The sequence below is a fragment of the Polyergus mexicanus genome, unplaced genomic scaffold (genome assembly GCF_030449975.1).
Source record: "Polyergus mexicanus isolate NDT 795.1 unplaced genomic scaffold, iyPolMexi1.0 SCAF_6, whole genome shotgun sequence".
Lineage (NCBI taxonomy): Eukaryota > Metazoa > Arthropoda > Insecta > Hymenoptera > Formicidae > Polyergus > Polyergus mexicanus.
Genome location: NW_027223326.1, coordinates 4053632 through 4077525, shown reverse-complemented (window position 1 = coordinate 4077525; position 23894 = coordinate 4053632). Strand labels below are relative to the sequence as shown.

The following is a 23894-nucleotide window of genomic DNA, read 5'->3' as shown; positions in this document are numbered from 1 at the left end:
ATATTATTTAAATAAAAATATAAACTTTATTTTCATACGAAACGAAGTTTATTTTTGTCTTCATCGCGCGGAGAAGTTTTGTGGAAATCAATTTATTTATTTTATATGTCAGCAATAACAGATGACAGATCAGTACGTATGTAAATGTAGTTACGAGCCTGAGGACGCGAATTCTACGCAATATTATTGGCAAACTTTGATCACTTATAACTCAAAAATTATTGTAGTCTCGATATTTCTGTATTAAGATTTTTTACTCCATTTACCTATATATATATATATATATATATATACATATATATATGTAAATATATTATACATATAATTGTGTATGTAAATGTTTATACATTTGTAATATAAAAATTTAGAAACATTTATAATACATTATATATTTATCTCAATCGCGACAGAATAATGAATTTACAATATTCTAAATGTTGTAAATAAACAATGGGCCCCTCCATCGCCCATTCTTGTGAGACGCAACCATATATTTTTATTGTCTCTCCAATTTTAATTAATAAAGATAATCTTTGCATGAGATTTTTTTCTCGATGATACTATTTCGAACGTCATAACAAACTTTCTGAATACGATGATAAATCTTTATCATCGCTAGTAGTATATCGGTATAATTGATATGATCGAGAGCTAATCAGTAATATAAACTTCTTCATCATAAATGTGAATGTTTAAATATATTATGACATAAGTACATGTAATTATGACGTGAGCACATATTAAAATTTATATAAATATTAATATAAATTTATATAAATATTAATATAAATATTTATCCTCTGTCTTCAAAATATTGCAATAAAATTTTTTGATGGTTACAATATTTTGCATATTTATAATATACAAAGAGCTTCTTCATCGGCAATTTTCGTGAGAACGCAACTAAAATATTTTAATTATTATTTTCATATCTGCGATTATAATTTGCAAACAAGATTGAGGCATCTTTTTTCTGGCCAACATTGTTACGAGTATTAGGATAGATTTTTTTAATCATAATTTCTTATCACTTTAAAAAATCAGCAATTTATTGCTTCCTATAATATTACGAAACCGTTTCCTCATACTCGAGTATGTAAAAATTACACCCTTGAAATATTTTTTCTCATAAAGATTGCCTCCTAATAACGGAGATGTATTATTTTCTTTCTTTAGCTATCAACTTGTATATACACAGTCTGATACACTATTATATACGCGAAATTTGGTGCCATTAAAAAAAGAAAAAATACATCGTCAAGAATTATAATAATGATTTCTTCCAATAATTTGTAAGCTTTTATTACCATATATGATTGGTTGCAATCATATTAAGGAATACCAGATATTGCACACTTAGTCTTTCAAAAACGGAAGTTTCTTTAAATTTCTTCTGGAATAACTGTTTTTTAATAACCAGAATATTCATGCACAAACCGGATATGATATGAAATATCTTTTAAACCAACCAGCACACGAATAAAAATCGCCTCTGGGATAAAATATATTTTCAATAACCAGAGCGCACATGCAAACCGCTTCTGGAATAAAATATTTTTTAAAACAACCAGCATACAAATAAAAATTGCCTCTGGGACAAAATATTTTTTTAATAACCAGAGCGCACATGCAAACCGCTTCCAGAATAAAATATTTTTTAAACCAACCAGCACACGAATAAAAATCGCCTCTGGGATAAAATATTTTTTTAATAAGCAGAGCGCACATTCAAACCGCTTGTGGAATATAATATTTTTTAAACCAACCAGCACAGGAATAAAAATCGCCTCTGGAACAAAATGTTATTTTTTTAATAGTTAGAGCACATATTCAAATCGCATCTAGTGTGAAATATTTCTTAAAACAACCAGTTCACGATTAAAAATCGCCTCTAGAATAAAATGTTATTTTTTTAATAAGCAGAGCGCACATTCAAACCGCTTGTGGAATATAATATTTTTTAAACCAACCAGCACAGGAATAATCGCCTCTGGAACAAAATGTTATTTTTTTAATAGTTAGAGCACACATTCAAATCGCATCTAGTGTGAAATATTTCTTAAAACAACCAGTTCACGATTAAAAATCGCCTCTAGAATAAAATGTTATTTTTTTAATAAGCAGAGCGCACATACAAACCGTTTTTGGTGGGAAATATTTCTTTCGACAACCAGTTCACGAATTGATCGTTTCTGGGATACATTCATCAACCAAAGCGTACATGCAAAACGTTCTTGGTGGGAAATATTTCTTTCGACAACCAGTTTACGAATTGATCGCTTCTGGGATACATTCTTCAACCAAAGAGTACATACAAAACGTTTTTGGTGGGAAATATTTCTTTCGACAACCAGTTCACGAATTGATCGCTTCTGGGAAATATTTTCCAACCAAAGCGAACATGCAAAACGCATTTGATGGGAAATATTTCTTTCAAGAACTAGCTCACGAATTGATCGCCTGTGGCTAACTAATTACTGTGACACAACTGCTATTGCAAAATATATATAATCAATTTTCAGTGAAATATACAAATAAACAAAAGATTAATTATATTTTAATAAGTTTGAAGTTACTATTACATATACACAAACATATACACACATGTAAATAATATATAACACACATATAATATGCTCGGATAAAAAAGAGATGGACAGAGAAGAATGGATAAAGAGAGAAAAAAGATATGAGTGTAACTGAGCAAGTATCTGTACAATTGCTAAAAGTAAGAAAAAAAAGGAAATAGTTATATCTTTTTCTGTAGCAATACTTTATGCTCACTAATGTTTAGTGACTGATGTGAATTATCAATCGACTCTCACATCCATGAAAGAAATAAAGATGGTATGATTATGTTTGTCCTGCCATGTAAGATGCAACTCCTCTATCGCGACATCACGCAACTAATCTACTGCTCTGTTTTACTCTTGAGCCTCGATCTCGCACACACACATATGCACGAAAATTTTATTTTGCAAAATTTTTTTTATAAAGCTTCTAAACTCACTTCTTTAAGTTCACTTATACTCTTTGATGAAATGCCGAGTGCGGAGTTTACTGATTAGGCACGTGTAGATTACAAATTTGTTATATTAAGTAAATGTTGACGCAGAAGCCGATAACAAAACTGTAATTTTCTCATTTTTTTTTCACTTTTCATATGAAATCGTGAACTCCGCACTCCATTATTATGTATACTTTAATTATGGAAAAGGATTTGTTGATATCTATAATTAACAAAAAGATTTTGCGAAATAATCGCTTTCTGTTGGTAATCCGGCATCCCCTTAAGAGGATGTCGGACTGCTCTGTTTTACTCACCAAAACGATTATTTTTTTGCATATAATAATCTTTTTTTTGGTTAAGAGGATGCCGGATTACCGACAGAACGCGAATATTCGTTATTTTGCAAAATCTTTTTGTTGATTATAGATATCAACAAATCCTTTTCCATAATTAAAGTATACATAATAACGGAGTGCGGAGTTCATGATTTCATATGAAAAGTGAAAAAAAATGAGAAAATTACAGTTTTGTTATCGGCTTCTGCGTCAACATTTACTTAATATAACAAATTTGTAATCTACACGTGCCTAATCAGTAAACTCTGCACTCGGCATTTCATCAAAGAGTATAAGTGAACTTAGAGAAGTGAGTTTAGAAGCATTATAAAAAAGATTTTGCAAAATAAAATTTTCGTGCATATGTGTGTGTGCGAGATGGAGGCTCAAGCAAGAGTAAAACAGAGCAGTAGATTAGTTGCGTGATGTCGCGATAGACGGAGCTGCAATCTTACATGACAAGGACAGACATAATCGTACTATCTTTGTCTCTTTCATGCGTGTGAGAGTAATATACATGTACGCACTAACATTATTGCAGTATCTTTTTTTTCTCGATCATACGCTCTGTCTCTTTCTAATCGCTCGCTCGCTATGTACTACGTACCGCTTAGCTTCATGCTCCTCGCATATTCACTTACGCGTTCACTCGCGCTTCTCTCTCTCTCTCTCTCTCTCTTTCTTTCTGCTCGTTCATTATTGTATTCTTTTATTCCCATTATTATATTCTTTTATTTGCTCAACTTTTATTCTTTCTATTCTCGTCTCCCTACATGAAAATAAATAAATTTATTTATTTATGTTTATTTGATACATCATAAATGAGATACACAAGTTATTTTCTTTTTGTATTTAACTATAGTTAAATACAACACATATACATACAAAAATACACATAATTAAATACTTTTTCTATTTATGACATACACAATATCTCATTTATGTTGTATAAAATAAAGACGAATAAATTAATGTATTATTATGTAGGAAGACAAGAATATAGAAAGAATAAAAGTCGAAGAAATAAAAGAATATAATAATGGGGATGAAAGAATACAATAAAGAACGAGGAGCAAGCGAGATGACAAACATCAAAGAGTTCCGAAGTCTCGTTCGCGAGGCTCTCTTTATCTATAATATCTCGGGTTACATATCGTTTGTAAAATTTGTTTTTCGTATTTTATCAATATCAAAATAATTCTAATAGATTAATAAGATTCTTGCGATTAAAATAATACTAAACATGACATAAATCGGATAATTTTTAATCAATTATGTTATTAAAATTATGATTACTTATTTCATTTAAAATAATCGGATTTATATCGTATTTGGTGTCATTTTAATCGCAAAAATGTAATTAATCCATTACAATTATTTTCAGATATATAAAATGCAAAATACAAAAGTTTTATTTTCTATAGTAAGATGATATATATACGTGAAAGATTACAGATAAAAGGAGTTACGCGAGCGAGGCTTCGGAACTCTTTCATGTTTGTCATCTCACTTACTCCTTCATTCTTTCTCGCTCTCGCTTTTGTCGACTCTTCAGCGTCGGGGATCTTTCCTTATCTACAAAATATAAACATCTTCTAAATAAAAAGTGAAACTTGTAATTTCCATTTCATCTGTATAAAAATAATTATAATGGATTAATGAGATTCTTGCGATTAAAATGACATGAAACATGACATAAATCGGATTATTTTTAATCAATTATGTTATTAAAATTATGATTACTTATTTCATTTAAAATTATCCGATTTATGTCATATTTGGTGTTATTTTAATCGCAAGAATCTCATTAATCCATTATAATTATTTTTATACTAATAAAATACAATATGAAAGTTTCAGTTTTTATTTTATAAGATGTTTATATACAGGGTGTCCCATTTTAATCTCCTCAGGCAAATATCTCAAAAACCAAGCCCGGAAGAGAAAAATGTTTCAGACAAAAGTTGTTTGGTTTCGAGGGAGCCATAAGATGGTGACAATGATTTGATCTTGGAAAATTATTTGAAGGTCATGTGAAGGTCAACTTTAAAATCTTAAATAGACACCCCCATTTTTTATTTAGTATTCTTGTAGCTGACATCGAGAGCTTTCCAAAACACTATAATAAAGTATTTTTTCATTAAGTACTTTTTGAGTTTTTTTATATATTAATCTGACATATTTTAATATAAAAAATAAAATATCTCGTCAAATATTTAGTTTTTGATAATCTTACCGTAATACTTCTATGTACAGAATAATGAGACAAATCAATTAGTATAAAAAAAAATTGTTTTTAAGAAAATTATTTACAATGTATTTTTTTAAACAATTATTTGTTTTTTTTGGCACTAATTAATTTGTCTTATTATTCTGTACATAGAAGTATTACGGTAAAATTATCGAAAACTGAATATTTTACGAAATATTTTATTTTTTATATCAAAATATGTCAGATTAATATATAAAAAAACTCAAAAAGTACTTAATGAAAAAATACTTTATTATAGTGTTTTGGAAAGCTCTCGATGTCAATTACAAGAATACTAAATAAAAAATGGGGATATCCATTTAAGATTTTAAAGTTGACCTTCACATGACCTTCAAATGATTTTCCAAGGTCAAACCAATGGAACCATCTTATGGCCTTCTCGAAACCAAACAACTTTTGTCTGAAACATTTTTCTCTTCCGGGCTTGGTTTTTTAAATATTTGCCTGAGGAGATTAAAATGGGATACCCTGTATATATATATATATATATATATATATATATATATATATATATATATATATATGTGTGTGTGTGTGTGTGTGTATATATATATATTAGGTCTACAACTTTGCTTCCGCCGTTTTCCTATAGATGGCTTTAGCGGTAAGTAGTGGTCGAAATAAATAGATCATAGACGTCATGCAATAAACTTGGGCATTTGTCAACATAACCCCATAGAAACATTAGTCGATTTGTGTCTGCATCAAAAAGTTATTCTCGATTGAAAATGTCAGTTATATTGGTATATATATATATATATATTTTGATTTTATCATAGTATATATATATATACAGGGTGATTCAAAACAACCTTCTGTCCGTACAATGTCATATACTTGACACTATTCTAAGACGATTTTTTCTTTGCCAAAATTTTTTCCGAGGCTTAGTTTTTAAATTATAAGCCAAAATAGTTAACGAATTACGGGCCGCGTACACAAGGCAGGCAGGAAGGAGCAACTCACCGTCCCATACTGGTGATTACGTGACGCGCTCGCTGCGATTAACTGTTTGCTACATGGGGTGTATGTGTGAGAGAGAACGTATACGCGTATACACACAAATACACATTCTCTCTTTCTCACTCACTGACTCTTACTTTGTATGTAGAAATTCGTTGCCCTTATACGACTCAATAAGTAATATTTCCGTGCGATACAACGAGTAACTAGCAAACTTTTTTTCACTCACAAATTGTACCACTTATCGAACTTTTACGTATTAATCCACGCACTTTATCGATAAACTGAATTTATTAAAAAAAACGATGTTATTATACGTCATTATATTTTCATATTTTATAGTTTTATGTTTTCGAAACTATCGAATTTACAATGGCGGAGGCTTTAGCCGATCACGGGACACATGATAGCGTCCGCGTCGATCACGCGTAATGTGATACATTCAGTTGTTCGGCAGCCGGCAGCCGGCATGCCGGCAACGCTAGTACCGATATAACTTGCTTGTTGTCGTCGCGCAGTTTCCGCATCGAATAACGCGTTTCTTTCTTCGAGGTATTTTAATAATTAATCGGTAGTAATCGGTAGATTGTGATTAACCGTTATAATCGTTAATAAATTCAATTTATCGATAAAGTGCGTAGATTAATTCGTAAAAGTTCGATAAATGGTACAATTTATGAGTGAAAAAAGTTTGCTAGTTACTCGTTCTATCGTACGGAAGTATTACTTATTGAGTCGTATGAGGGCAACGAATTACTACATAAAAGGTAAGAATCAGTGAGAGAGAGAGAGAGAAAGAGAGAGAGAGAGAGAGAGAGAGAGAATGTGTATGTGTGTGTATACGCGTATACGTTCTCTCTCACACATACACTCCATCGTATGTAGCAAACAGTTGATCGCAGCGAGCGCCTCACGTAATCACCAGCATCGGACGGTGAGTTGCGCCACCCCTGCCTGCCTCGCGTACGCGGCCCGTAATTCGTTAACTATTTTGGCTTATAATTTAAAAACTAAGCCAAATTTTGGCAAAGGAAAAATCGTCTTAGAATAGTGTCAAGTATATGACATTGTAAGGACAGAAGGTTGTTTTGAATCACCCTGTATATATACTATGATAAAATCAAAAGAGATAATATATGATCAATATTATAGATTTGTATTCAAAATATTTATGCGACACAAACAGATATCTATGTAAAGTCGTTGCTTCTACGAGGCGATAGAACAGAAATAGAGTAGAAATTCAACATATTTTCTGTCTCTACATATTTAACACAATGCGAAAAGCTTATATTTTATTGTTCTTTCCAAAGTATGCACATATCCTTGACTCCATTGCTCTACATAATGATATCGGTAATGTAACTATAAAGCGTTGGTAATATACCGACACTTTTAGTTACACTTAGATGCGTTGTGACACTTAGGGCGTTCAGAGTTCGGAGTTCGCCCGTTGCTCCGGCATTCTCTTAAGTAGTGTTTTAATATTTTGTAGTTGATACCTTCAAACATGTTCTATATTTTCTAAAGCTGCATCATACCCTTCTGTTTTAGTCAACGCAGCTGCCAAATTATTATAAATTTTTATACAATCCTCTAATAAAATCTACAATTTAATATCATTAACCAATTCTTTCTTCTCATTTTGATTCAAATTTGAACTACTTTTTGTCGATGATAGATATTCTAATGCTCTCCGATAACATCATATTGCAAAAGGCAGCTCTATCTGAATAAATCATCAATTTCCACGTTTCTTATTGTTTTAAAAAGTAAGTTCAACCATTATGTCAAAAAAAGTTAAATAGATTAACAATAAGTCTTGTCCTTTGAGAATTTAGTCTAAGAAAATAAATAAATTTTATTATATAATTTATAAACAAAATTATTATCTTATTTCTCTTCTTTGACTAATGCTTAACATTTCTATTTCAGGCTCTAACTCTGACGCTTTCAATTCAACTGTCTATGTAATATTTTTGATAACATTCCCACAAGATTTGTTTTGTTATTTAACATAAACATGCAACTCATTAGCTATTTGTAAATGACCTAAAAATATTAATTACGCAATAATTACATTTACATACCTATATATAAAATCTAGATAAACATTCACACATTTCCAAAACTAAAAGTTACGAGTAATTCCAGATCCACAATGTTTGTAGATTATAAAAGTGCTTCGATATGATTTTATTATTTCATTATTCTTTATGCTAATTAAAAATGTGTATTTAATGCTATTGTTTTTATGATATTTTTGGTAGAATTCTCACAAGATTTATTTTGCTATTAACATAAACTCATTGCTTACACATATGTAAGTTAACTTAAAAATATTAATTATCCATTAATTACATTTAAATGTAAAATTAAATAAATATTATATATAAATGGGCGTTCGCGGATATAATTATTAACTTATCGTTTTCGAAAACATGATCAGCCAAAATCTTCCATAATAATTTTTCAACAATGTATTTATGACAAATATATTAATTGACAATTCACAGATTCACTCGCTAATATAATCTAACTTTGCTCAATATGTCATCGATTAGAAGAAATCACTTCTTTTCCTTGCACTATTCCGCGATATTCTTAATAATTATTAACCATTTTATTACTTTTCTTCTTGTGTTGCACTATTCCGCGATATACATATAAAGATATTTAATAAATCAATAAATGCAAAAAATATTTGATCTCTTTTGGTTATATCATTTATTAGAATACATTTTAGAAGGAATTATCCTGTTAAAATGTGTGTTTATTCAATAGGATGGACTTGTGTCATATTTATATTAAGTGTATGAATAAGAAACAAGTCCATCTTCTGCGTAATAAAAACAATTTCCTTCTTATTGCTTTTTATATTTTGATATTTATTTACTTACACAATTTATATTATTATCATTGATTATACGGTTTGTATACAGTTTAACTTTGGTATTAAAACTATCTATAAAAATAAGATAGATAAATGATTGATTCTTAAATGTTTAAGCATTAAGCATGTAATTGTGTCCGTTAAAATTCAATATGGTATAAGGCTTTGTAAATGTATACTGTTTATATAATTCCTTCTAAAAAAGAATTTCCTTTATATTGAATAAATTTAAAAAAAAATCACATCCATATATATACTGCATAATGTAGTACTTTATATTTTGCAGAAAAAATTTTAAATTTTAAATTTTTACAAAAAGCAGAGATTCCACACAAAAAACCGCACAAAGGTAAAAAAAATACGCCAAGTATATAAAAAAATCGAAGCTTGTATAAAAAAAAGGTTTAATATTTATCCCTAAAAAATAACTGTTACAAAAATTTTTCCCTAAAAAATAATTTCCATAAAAAATAAAAAAATAAAAAATGATTTTCCTCTAAAAAATAACTCTAAAAAATAGAAACCTTTAAAAAATAAAAAAATAAAAACTAAATATGAAATCAAGTTAACTAGCCAAGTACATAAAAGCAGTTCAGTTTGTGAGAGTTTATAATTTGAAATAGTATTTGTTTGATAAAATCAGTCTTGCATTTATAGAAATATTATTCTTTCGAGAAAATTAAAATGCATTTTATTTTTATTAAAAAATTACACCATTATGTTCTCCCCCTAAATAAATATTTTGTATAATATATAAAATAGCAAAATTATATTGCGGATTCTATTACAAATAGTATATCATAAAACTACGTAACCCTTACTGCAATAACGTCGATTACATTGATCACCAATTTCGAGCTTAAAAATGCCCCGTGCCAAACTGATCGATTTATTTCGAAATTAATCATAAGCTTTTTCAGATAGGCCCGGAACGAAAAAGATTAAAATTAAAGTGACATACAAATACTTGGCGTGCCCAATCTGAAATAAAACTTTGCAAAAGATTATCAGAAATCATTATCAATATGTTAATTATCAGAAATTATTATCAATATATGTATAAATAAATATATGACTTATAATGCGACACGGGCACGCTAAATTTTTTTATGTCACTTTAATTTTAATCCTTTTCGTTCCGGGCCTATCTAGTAAAGCTTATGATTAATTCCAAAATAAGTCGATCAATTTGGCATGGGGCATTTTTAAACTCGAAATTGGTGATCGATGTGATCGACATTATTGCAGTAAAGGTTAAGTAGTTTTATGATAAATTGTTTGTAATAAAATCCGCAATATAATTGTGCTATTTTATATATTATACATAATATTTATTTGGGAGAAGAACATAAGAGTGTAATCTTTTAATAAAAATAAAATACATTTTAATTTTCCCGAGAGAATCTATAATATTTCTATAAATGTGACTGATTTTTCAAACAAATACTATTTCAAATTACAAACTCTCACAAACTGAACTGCTTCTATGTGTGTGTGTACTTGGCTAGTTTACTTGATTTCGTATTTAGTTTCGATTTTTTATTTTTTACAGTTATTTTTTAGGGGAAAATCATTTTTTAATTTTTTATTTGGTAATTATGCATATTAAGACCCCACTCTCACAGGATAGTGATGTTGACATATGTTGTCAAGGTCATGACCCTGATCAACATTCCGAAGGTTTTAGCCGGCGGTCGTTGTTTATTTAAAAGTTATTAATAAATAAAGTTTGAGAAGTATACCATGTAATTTTCGAACATGTATAAAAGAATAGTGACCTTGACATAACGAAAGTCATGTTGTATGCGTGGACGCAGGGGGTCCCACCCCTCCCCCTACAGGGGGGCTCCACTTCCGGAGAATATAACCTAACCCAAACCTATTTCTGATTTAAAACTAAAATTTAGTTTGGGTTAGGTTATATCTTACGGAAGTGGAGCCCCGCCGTAAGGGAGGCGGAACCCACTGTGTCCACGCGTATACTTAACAAAGCAAAGCGAGGTTCACTCTACAATTCTTGTGTAGGTGAGAAAGTGTATGCGTAGCGCAGTGGGTTCCGCCCTCCCTACGGGGGAGCTCGACTTCCGGAAGATATAATCTAACCTAAAACCTATTTTTAATTTAAAACTAAAATTTGGTTTGGGTTAAATTATATCTTCCGGAAATGGAGCCCCCTGGAGGGGAGGCGGAACACTGCGTCCACGCATATACTTTGCAACGCGAGTTTTGTTATGTCAAGGTCGAACTTACTATTCTTTTATACATGTTGTTCGAAGATTACGTGGTATACTTCTCAAACTTTATTTGTTAATAACTTTTGAATAAACAACGACGGCCGGCTAAAACCTTCGGAATGTTGATCAGGGTCATGACCTTGACAACATACTGTGACCGGCAAAAATAAAAAGCCGTTTTCCTAGTTATACTGTCTTGCTTAATGAATGAGTAAAAATATTAAAACAATGTGATTTTCATTGATGAAAGAAGAAGCATTAATTATTGATTTTAAAATTTTATGTTACAGTCACATAAACTATTTTTTACTTTTTAGTTTTATTTATATTTATTAAATATTGCTGTTTATTATATTGATAAAATAAAAAAGCCATTCAGATTTGTTCGATATAATATGTACAATATTTTGCTTGGTTGTCATGTCAACATGTTCGTGTTATTCCGCTCACTTCATGTTGTTGTTAATCATTTTTGCAACATTGGCTTACCTCGATTATTACACCAAATTCGCAGTCAAAAATGGCAGGAAGATCAATTTCCACACAAGTTCGAAACTTAATTGTGCGAGACATTCAAAAGGTCTTTCTCAACGGAATATAGCCAAAAATTATGAAGTAAGTAGAGGAGCAGTAGAACAGATCAGAAGAAAATTTCAATCGACTGAATCGGTGGCAGATAGAATCGGAAGAGGCCGAAAACGAGCAACATCTAAGCGAGAGGATATGAAAATAATTCGTGAAGTTAAGAAAAACCCAAAGATTACTGTTAGAGAAATTCAGGAAAACATGCATCTTATTGTTTCTGACCGCACTGTCGAAGACTCAATGAAGCAAATTTACACAGCCGTTTTGCACGTAAACGATCTTTCATTAGCGTCATCAATAAGAAAAATCGTTTGCAATTTGCTCGGAAGTATGCAAATATGTCATTGGACTTCTGAAAATATATTTTATAGACAGATGAAAGCAAATTCGAGTTATTTGGACAAAAGAAGCGGATTAGAGTCTGGAGAAAACACGAAGAAGAGTTTCAAGATCGTCATATTCAGAAAACTGTAAAGCATGGCGGAGGAAATATTTTAATCTGGGGATGTTTCTCATGGGCAAAAGTGGGACATCTTGCCAAAATTGACGGGGTTATGACAGCAGATGTCTACATTGATATAATAAATGAAAATTCGGAGGAGTCTTTGTTGAAACTCGAACTACAAGATAATTTTATCTTCCAACAAGATAACGACCCGAAACACAGCAAAGAAAAGTCAAGCTTTTTTTCGTTCCTGCCGGATTAAACAACTTGAATGGCCTCCGCAGTCTCCAGATTTGAATCCTATCGAAAATCTGTGGGCAATTTTGGATAATAGGATTAATAAAAGCGGAGTAACTAACAAGAATTCTTACTTTGAAGCATTACAACTAGCCTGGGAGAATTTGGACCCACAACATTAAAAAAATTTAATTGAAAATATACCAAGAAGACTGCAAGAAGTAATTGGGACTAAAGGAAATCATATTAATTATTAATTATATTATCATATTATTATCATATTAATTATTAATTATATAATTAATTATAATATTGTTGTTTTTTTAAATCGTAATGCTATGTTACCTTAACTAGCTTTTTTATTTTGTCACTAATAAATAAATGATCATATAGAAATAAATACAGTATTAAATAAAAAATTTCTTTTCAATTAAAAACATTAAATTAATTAATAAATTTTCAGTTTTAGTTATAAAAAACTTTATAATAAATTTTTTTTTATTTTTTTGAATCAAATCAGTTTTATAGCTAATGTTTGGGAGTCGACCTCGACGAGATCGCCCGAATCTTGAGAGAGACGCTCAGAGATGAGCGAGAAGCGATGTGTAACGCGAATCCGTGGATCCGCTGGAGGATAAGGTGTTGATAGACAAGATTCGAATGCAGATTAATTTGATTTTGTTTTATTGAGAAGAATAGGAGCGAACGACGGCACGTATTCCGTAGTTCCGACGGATAGCTTGATTATTCTGTTAATTACTGCCCTTTTTCGCGGTTCGGAAATCTTGATTAAGAGCTTCTTGCTAGAAACTCTCGCGATAACGGAAATCTTGACCGCGAACGCTGGATGGAATTTAGCGCGAGGCAGAGGACATTCGCGATGCGGATAACGAGCGTTGACTCTCGGACGCCGAACAATTAACTTTCACAATGTCTTAGCACGAAAAGAGAAAATAATAAAGCGTGAGGTTTTCCCGAATTGACCGCCGTGAGAATATGTGCGCGATCGGATGCCAGACAATTCGGAATTGAGACGAGTAAGCTACTGTAACTCCGATACGAGCGAGAATAGAGAAAGAGAGTTGATCGAGCTCGCCGAACGTCGACCGGCTCGAAATGTTATAGGCAGACTAAATCGACAGACGACAGACCGGGGAAACTCGCGCTCTGCCGATGGGAATAACAGGGTTTTTTCGACGTCAAACCTTCGAGATCCAGCTGTTTGTCACAGTTTTTCATTTCGAATATCACTGCGATCACGCGCTGATCGGCTGATCGACAGTGTTTACCCTCGCTCGTGTTTTGATTTCGGCTCTTACCGTTCAGATTTGTCAGTTGAATTTACAGTTTAAATTTATCGATTAAATTCAACGTTTCAATCTTGAACAGTTAAGATGGCTTTTTATTTTTGCCGGTCACTATATGTCAACATCACTATCCTACGGGGGTGCGGTTTTAATATGCATAATTACCTTTTATTTTTTATGAAAATTATTTTTCAGAGAAAAATTTTTTTGAGGATATTAAAGTTTTTTAAAGATATTATTTTTTAGGGATAAATATTAAATTTTTGTTTGCGTACAAGTTGGGATTTTTTTATATACTTGACATATTTTTTTACCTTTTTATAATAATTTATATCCGGAAAGATGGGCGAAAAAAATGGACGTAAAAATTATTACCCAAAAAGCGGACGCTTTACTTTGCATGCCTCAGGTCGAATAAATTCTCAAGTTTGAAAACAGATCAATGATTTAAAAAATCGTGCATTTGATCTTATACTGTTTCAAACGTTTATTTAATTTCTTTTGGTCAAAGAACTTAATATCTTATAGAAAGAGTAGATATAGTAGATAGCTTTAACGACTAATATTAAAGCTTAGAGATATAAACAAGTAAATGTTTGAGAGTTTGCAGGTGTTACATTAGTATGGAGATCATCAATCAAAATTGAAATAGATAATGTGTGGAATTTGAATTAATTGGGTCTGATTGGATTGTTTACAATTCTGCTTAGAAAAATATAATTGATTTAGAAATTAATCTGTTATAATTTTAATCTGAGAGTCTCAAATATATAGAAAGTCTAGATGGAATTGCGGGAATTCCATTTTTATTATTGAAAGAGGGAAACACAGGAAAATATAGATTATTACATAGGGCTAGGGACAGATGTAATCCATGAAATGTAAATATAAAGGATATTGGAATAGAAAGTTACGGAATTTACTGGAGTTGGCTCAACTGTAAATTATAGGAAGAAAAAATAGAAAAGGTTATTATATTGTGAGAAACAGGAAGTATTGCTTAATTAAGATGGGGATCATTCTCTATCTGTGGGATTTTGAAGAGGAATCGATTGAATATAAGGAAAACGATGAACAATTATAAAAATGTAAGAAGAAGACAAATGACTTTGTGGGGATAAATGATCAATAATGTTATAATAGAAAGAGAGAATAAAAGATTTTATAAAGTAGAGCTACTTGGGGAAGTGGGTAACAAGTAGGAAGGATGATTCGGGGAATAATAAATAAATAAATCCCACTAAAAAGAAACTTACAAAAGCAAAAAAATACGCCAAGTACATATTTAAAAAATAACTTATAAAATATTTTCTCCTAAAAAATAAAAAATAAAAACTAAATATGAAATCAATAATTTCAAATAATCACGGGCTAGTAAGAGCCAAAACGCGGATGGTAGTACATCAGTTTTATAAAAAAACAAATTTTCTATGAAACTGACTAATTTCTTAAATTTGTTAGTTTACGCTGAAAGATGGCGTTATTAATAATAGATATTATAAGGCGAATGAGAAGTATCGGTGGTATGGGTTCTGAGTAGCTCAGAGGTAAGAGCAGACGCCCGGCAAGCAAAAGACTCGGGTTCGATTCCCGATTCAGCGACTTCGCCCCGATATTTTTCTCGCTTTCGTCTCTCCAGGGGAGTAAAGAGGGATTATTATAAATCTCGACGTGAGATTATTTTAAAAAAATCTTGGTATAGCACCAAGTAAATTTTGTGTCCTGTGCACATATTCAGTTTCATAGAAAACTTATTTTTTTATGAAACTGACGCACCATCCGCGTTCTGGCTCTTACTAGCCCGCGATTATTTGAAATTTGTAATGTCACACGAAAGTCTAATTAAAAAAAAAAAAATGAAATAGTTAACTAGCTAAGTACTTAGAAGCAATTCAGTTTGTGAGGATTTGTAATTTGATTTAGTATTTGTTATAAAATCAAACTTGTATTTATAGAAATGTTATTTTAGTTTAATTAAAAAAAACTTAGCGCAGCTAATTTTTAAAGAATATATTAAAACCAACAAACAATCAATTTAATTTAGAACGCGGGGGAACCGCGACACAACCGGTAGGCGAGGGATCCGCGGGGAAGAGGGAAACCGCGGCGAAATCGGTAGGCGAGGGGTCTGCGAGGAGAGGTGCGAGAAGATACGATGATCTACTTCATCATTTTTTCCTATATCTCTAGCAAAGTATGTTGAGAGAAAGATATAAGTTTTGCAGACTGTGCGTATTTATTATACCATATTATTCATACATAAAGGATGGGATAAATAATTAAATTCACAGATAAATAGTAAAATTATTTATTTATTACAAGCATCCTGAAGAATGTCATTTACAGTACATGTTAATAATTCGCAATCTATGAGTGATTCGCTGTCAAATATACTATTGTACTTTTACGTTTCGCTTTTGCAGCATAGATTAGCGATATTATTACATTGTAAAATATTAACAAATACTTTGAATTTTTCATTTACAATATGCGTATTTTCGCATAGCCTGAAATACATATGATCTATACATTTTTCAAAATCGAATAAATATAATAGAGATGCTGGTTTCATATATAAAGAATTATTGGATAATGCCAATTTTATAATATTCGAATCAGATATTAGTAGATATTGGGCACTATGGGGCGTCAAAACAAACCCCCACTCCTCGGCCACTGGCGCCGACCCCCTGCTGTGACAGTCTGGGGCCCTCCCCCTAAGGGTGTCTGTGGAAAAAAAGAGTGGAGAGGACTCGTGGACGTCTACGAGATAATTTTCCCTTTAAATTTTTATTTTTAAAACTTTTTTATTTTAAAATTTTTTTATTTTTTTGTTTTTTTATTTTTTAATTTTTTAATTTTTTTCGGTCGCGTGAACATGCACGGGCTCGAACCTGGGTCCTCCGCCTCTCCAAACAGGGTCCTAGTATGCTGAGCTAGCTGAAAACTTATTAGAATAGAAGTTAAACGTAGTATTTGTGAAGAGTAGTCCAGCGCTAAAATAGGGATCCTGACGGTCCAATTGGTTCTCCCCATAGTGCCCAGTCCTCCGATTGGTTCCGACGGTTCCGATTTAAAAAAGCGGGTTGGAAAAACGAGCCAAAAAATAGTGCTTGGGAGAAAGAGGGCAAGATGTCTGACGGAAAGCAAACGTGACGACAACCGACAAAATGGCGACCGTCGAGACTGAAGATGCGTCTAGACATAAGGCACCCAGCCTCCCCTCCCCTTACGGAAAACCGAAAAATATCGTGCGGTATACAACATCGTCCCATCGCCCCCCTTAGAGGAAAACCAGGGGAGATGTACGCTATATGTCGCCCGCCCTCTTCCACCCTTCCTGTTGAAAAGAGAAAAATTGGATAAGGTACCGCTAGAATAAACTAGATGCTATGAAGTGGTAACGAACACGTGCGTGCATGTACGGGTACGCTTGTCCGAGCGGGTGAGCCCCGCTGCACAAGTAGACATACGGTAACAACATCGCTGGAGACGTTAGAAGGGGTCTTGAAATATATACGGGTACCTGAGACTGTTTGACGCTGAGACTTAGGGCAGAGTCTATGACGTCACAACAATGAGATGAGGAAAGAGAGTATGAAAAAAATTAAACAATTTAAGTAAAAAAAAAATCCTACATTTATTGATATTAATTTTACATAAATCAATATTCTTATTGTATATAATTAAGATATTACATAGGAGTACATCGTCTATATCGTATTAAATTCGATTTACATGATTAAACACGGCAGCGCATAGCGTACAATGTTTCACTTGTTTCTTTTTTCGCGAAGAAAAATTTTACGAAATAAGTGTACGATTAAGCGATCGTTATGTTCACGATCTTCGGTAAAAAGGCTAAGAAACTGATTAAGATCATAACCGTTGCACATATAACAAAAATACGCAACTATATTGTCCACATGTTTGAGAAAAAATTCCTTGTAATTGTTGAATATTCCAACGATGGATGACGGAGTTTCGACGAAGTCGGAGGAGAAATCCGGGGTGCAAGGGTGGTATTCCGTTGCTGTCGAAGTATGTGCCTGTACCATGCTCATCGAGGAAGAAGGCGACCAAGTGTTCCCCAGGTCGAATGTGGTTATCCGTATTAGCGACGATGGCTGTCGACCTCGTCCACACCCTCGGGACTCTGTCGGCTGGATAAACTCCCGCATGCCTGGCATTGATGTGACGTAATGCTTGTAGAATTTCGCGGTATTATATATCCAATAATTTCGGTATTTACCTCTTTCGATGTTTTTGGTCGTGTTGGTCTGTAACGTTGAGTTTTTATTGTCAGTTTGTACGGAATTAGTAGTTGCTTTAAACTCGTCACTATCCATCAACGCCGATAATTCAGATTTTTCAAATTTCTCTTCTTCTTTTTCTTTTTCTATTGATCGCTCAAATTTTTGCAGATTTTTTTTCTTTATTTCATTTCTTTCGCGGGAAATCTCATCCGCTCTACTGATTTCCTCGTTTTCGTTGTCCTCGTCGTCGTCGTCGTTGTCGCCGTCGTTGTCGTTCGCGATATTATTTTGCTCGATCAACCAATATTTTAATTTATATGCGTTGCGTAATGCGCAATGAAATTACCGAATTTTCGAAATCCGTGATAACCACAATATCGTCCACGCGCTTCCCCCTCCGACAGATTTTTGAATGCGGGGGAAATACCTTCCAAATTATATACATTTCTGGAGAGTAGATTTTCCAAGTAGTTTACTTTTTCGATACCTCTGACGTAAATGTAACGTGCTTGTCTTGTTATTTCACGTAGTTGCGTTGTAAAATATTTCGGATTAGCTTCACCGTCGAACCATTCGATACCATGATAATTTCTCGTGAGCCAATTGTTTTCATGCCTTACTTTTCCTGGTAAATCACCAAATGAATGCGGAGGCATTATAATCCAATGTCCGACGAATGGAGCGTCAAGCGCGATAACAGCAACTTCCTTAGGGATAAATTTCTCATTGGCATCGCGGAAACCCTGTATATCAATGACGATATCCATTTTGTGAAGACTGGAGCGCTCACGATAGCGAGGTTTAAACTGCTCGCGAAGCGTCGACGTTCGTGTCTCAAATGAAACTGAATCCTTTTTTTGTTACATTACACAATTTTTGATATTTTTATGCTGTTGGCATTTTGATCGAATGTGAAGGGGAGAAAAAGAAGGGAAATTTTCCGAGTATTACGTTGTAACGGTCAAATACCTGAGCGCGATAAATATCTAACCGGCAAAATCGACGATGATTTGACGAGACGAATCGATTTCAATTACATTATCGAATTCGGCGTAAATAATACAATTAACGGTCTCAGTTTTCAAAGCTCGAAGCAGTCTCGGTTCTCGAAGCGCACTTCTAATCGTAAACTGCCATAACTCACGAGATTCCAATGCCCTGATACCCTAATTAGCAGACAGATCGGTTGTGAGATCAAAAGCGAATAACGTATATCCCTTAGAATAATCGTCTCTACTTATAGAATTTGCTTCGTTTAAAAAATGGATGCCCGTTCCTGCGAAAAGAGTTTGATAAGCTTCGACGTAAAGCGGTTCCTCCGGCGAGAAACCCGGTTGTAACGATCTACTAGGAATTTGCATACCGTCGACGTATAGCGAGAAGAAATTTATTCCATAATTTTTGAAATTAAACGGATTTAATTTTCTATCCCCATTAAACGCTTTATTATTAACAAATCCGACTATTATCCTTTTCGGAAGTTGACCGAGTATTACATTATCTAATACACCCACAGCACCACTATGAATCGTAAATGTTTTAACTTCGACTCTCGTGAGCGGATATTTGGCCGTAACTTTACTCAACATTCTAGCGTGCGCTAGTAACAATCCTGCGCTTATCTTCGCCCTTCTCACGAGTAAACTCGCATCCTGTATATGAATTTTCGACGTTGAACCGTTACTGTCCATAAGATAGAACGAATCTTTCGAACGAACGAGTCTCAAGCGTACTTCTACGCCGTTAATTAAAAATTTGTCTTGATTGAAAACGTCGCAATGGAGATGTCCTATAAGATCTAGCGCTCGCCGTGAATGTAACGAGCGCGCCTCATGAGAGCGGAATTTGGCGATTTTGATTCCACCGGTTCGTCCATTTGACCGGGTGTACCCGCGTCCCATAGACAGGAGGTTAGATGGAAAGTTTTTGCGGATGAAGAATAATTTAATAACGCCTCGATGTACGCGCGGTATGCGTAAGCGTTGTTTGGAGGCGACACGAGCTTTTGGTTGAAATACACGTCGATCTCATTGAACATAGAATGAAGTAAATGATTTACGAGGCCTATAGTGACCGTGGCGGATGTGCCTGCAGTATGTCCCGACATTTCTACGCGTACGCGAAGACTTAACATAGTGTGCGTGAGATCTAAATATTCTTCTCCGTGACCCGGGATGACGAATTCTATCGGGGAATCGTCCGAGAGCGAAGTCACGGGTTTGTAATGAATCCATTGCGAACTCTCGATACTTGTTTGCGTGGGAGGTAAAGAAAAGAGATCGAGTTCGTATTATTATTATTATTATTATTATGTTATCTACTCGATACGTCTAAAGTGTAATGTCACTGTCAGCGTTCCAAATTCGAATGGTATACTCTGTCCTAGTTGATCTCTTATATCTATCTCGATTGTGCGAAAAGACGTTTAACGCAGGGCAATGTATTGAGTGTGTGAGAAATGCTTTATTTGAGTAGACGCGAACGCGTAATCATTTCCAACACCAAGTGCGACTATTCGCAAAAGAGGAGATTGCACATCACCGGTAATATAGGGTTAGCAAATATCGCAATAGACAAAGAACTTGTCGGGAATACCTCGCAACAAACTAGCTGGTTCGGCGGCTATTATTACTCGTTCGTGCGGAAATACGTAAAATGGTGATGTATAAATTTCAACATCGTCATAAATCCAGGAAGGTAAAACGCCCGATGTACCGGTATTATTTTCAATTTTATCATGTTTCTCATCGGCATTCTGTATATCGAAGTCGGTTTCGCTAAAAAGCCATAACGGTAAACGATCCACAGCATTAACATTGAGCTTATTGTGCGTATCAAAGCCGAGCATTCGACAAAGTTTTTCGGAAAAGTTTACATAATGAATCATATCGCATTTCGCAATATCGCAGGAAAGTTTCATAATAATTTTGCGTCCGATAATAGCGCTAAATCGCCAAAGGATATGCGAGTCCGCGGATTTTGCTGAATAATTCACAGGTTCTATAAGATCGGGTATATTCAAGTAAATGCCCGATGGTATTTCAGATTTTCTAGCGTTGATTTTCTTTTTTTGGGAACCTATCGTGTATTCTTGAATATTTATAAATCTTATGATTCCTTCTCTAGAGCGTATATGAAGAAAGCTAGTCGGAAATTGAATCTCCGTGAGCGCTACTTCCCAACGTCCTTGCAAGTCTATACGTTGAGGCAATTCATTAGTGAAACACGTGGTTTTATTCTCCGGAAAAAACGCATACTGCTATTACTAGAGAGAATCATATAAAATCTTTCCTCCCTCATTTTTGATTCAAAGATTTTAAACTCGAAGCGGGTATCCAAGAATCGAATTTTGAAGGATATCCTTGCCAACTAACTAATAATTGTTTATTGTTACCACGCCCCCTACTTTTTATCACACGTTCGACGATAAATTCTTCTTCTTGCAAGTTTTTAACAACAGATGCTAGTAGGATAGTATGGCCGGTTTTGGCTCGGTTTGTCGTGAGTGTGAGAGAGAGGGTACCGTTGGGGAGGAAGAGAGAGAGAGATAGTTTCGGAGCAGTTTGTAGGCGCCCGAGGGATGGAGATCGGGCTGGGTGGGTGTATGGGGGGGTAAGTAGGGTGAGAGGGGAAGCGCGGCCGGGGGGAGCGGTGGGTACGAGTCGCCGAGAGCGCTCGAGAGATGGCGCTCGGGGGTTGCGGTTCCTCGACCTTGACGCGATTCGTTCTTTAGGGGCGCGCGTCGCTTCTAACGCGCGATCCGCTGTCGCGATTCTTTAGGGACGTGCGCGACGCTCCTAGCGCGCGATCCGCGAGCGGACGGCGGGCGCCCGGCGTCGAGGGGGCGGAAAATCGTCGGTGGGCGGTCGAGCGGACGGAGGGGCGTCCCTCGTCGCTCTCCTCTTCTCGAGGCGCGCGGTAGCGGCGATACGAGCGCGTTTATCGCGTTTCGGGGCGAGTTTTTTTCCATTTTCCGGCGACGTCGCGCGTCCGGTGGCGAGACGCGTCCGAGAGCGAGTATCCGGCGGGGCGCGTCCTCGCTATTTTTCTCCGTTATAAAAGGACGCCGCGACGATCTCGAGGTATTAGTACGTTCGAGAATATTTCGCGGCGCGATGAAGCGCGCGCCGAGCGCTTTAACGAGATTAGCCGGAAGAGCGGTGAATGTTCGAATCGGAAGTATCGAGGATATACGGAATTTGGAGATTCCGAATTGTTTGAAGAAGGAACTACGCGAACGTTATATAGAGGACTGTTTGTACTGTATAGAAGAGATCGGCTTCGCGGAAGAGTTCGTGCGAGAGGCGAGCGAGACGCGATTCGACGAGCCTTTCGCGAATGTTGGAGCCGACGGCTATTTGCTTTATCGCAATTAACGGCGATATAACAGTGTTAAGGTCAATATCGCGTTTATCGGCGAGTTCGTTTCGGGCGACAAGATCGGTGTTAAGACTATCGTCACGAAGAATTATCCGCTTCTACCTCTTTCCGACTTGCGAGAGTGGTACTAGAAGCGAGTGGTCGACGCTACTCTAGCCTCATTGGAGGAATTTCAGGAGCGTGATAGCGGATGGGCGTTATCGCGAATATTCAATTTAACGATGAACGTGAACAGATACAATCCTATGCGCGCGGGGTGCCACGTCAAATTACCGCGAGAGATCATGTTGAAGAGAGCGGTAATAAACGTGCAATCTAATGACAATGCGTGTTTCGCATGGGCGGTGGTCGCCGCTCTGTATCCAGCCGAAAAAAACGCGGGTCGGGAATCTTCGTACCCGCATTACACGACAGTGCTGAATCTGGAGGGCGTTAAATTTCCTATGAGTTTGAACAAAATTACTAGATTCGAGCGTATTAACGACATATCTATCAATGTGTACACCGTTCGAGATAAAAAGGAGGGAAAAGGCGGTTGCCGCGTCGTTCCTCTGCGTCTCACTGACGATAAAAAGGACAGACACATTAATCTGCTGTATTTTGACGATACGACGCGACGAGATAACGCGACGCATTTTGCGTGGATCGAGAATCTGTCGCGACTCGTCGGCTCGCAACTGAGCGGTAGGCGACATAAATCGCATATATGCGATCGGTGAGTACGAATTAAAAGAATCGTCGCGCGATGTTGATAATGCGCGCGATTTAAAAATGTGCGTTATGTCGCAGATGTATGCACTATTTTCGAACGAGCGATAAGTTATCGGCTCACAGCGTGGACTGCGGAAGGATGAACGAGTGCGCTATAGTCCTTCCTACCAAAGACGACAAATGGTTAGAGTTTCGCAACTATAGTAGAAAGGAGCGACTTCCATTCGTGGTGTACGTCGATCTCGAATGCGTGCTGAAGAAGAAAG

General features: G+C 34.8%; 1 protein-coding gene and 1 pseudogene across 1 annotated transcript in view; one reads left to right on the top strand and one right to left on the bottom strand.

Annotated features, from left to right (window-relative positions):
• Window positions 1-23894, bottom strand: part of LOC138934300 (uncharacterized) — a 320386-nt gene that overhangs the window by 186193 nt on the left and 110299 nt on the right. The window lies entirely within an intron of this gene.
• On the top strand, window positions 22920-23636 carry LOC138934105 (uncharacterized; annotated as a pseudogene).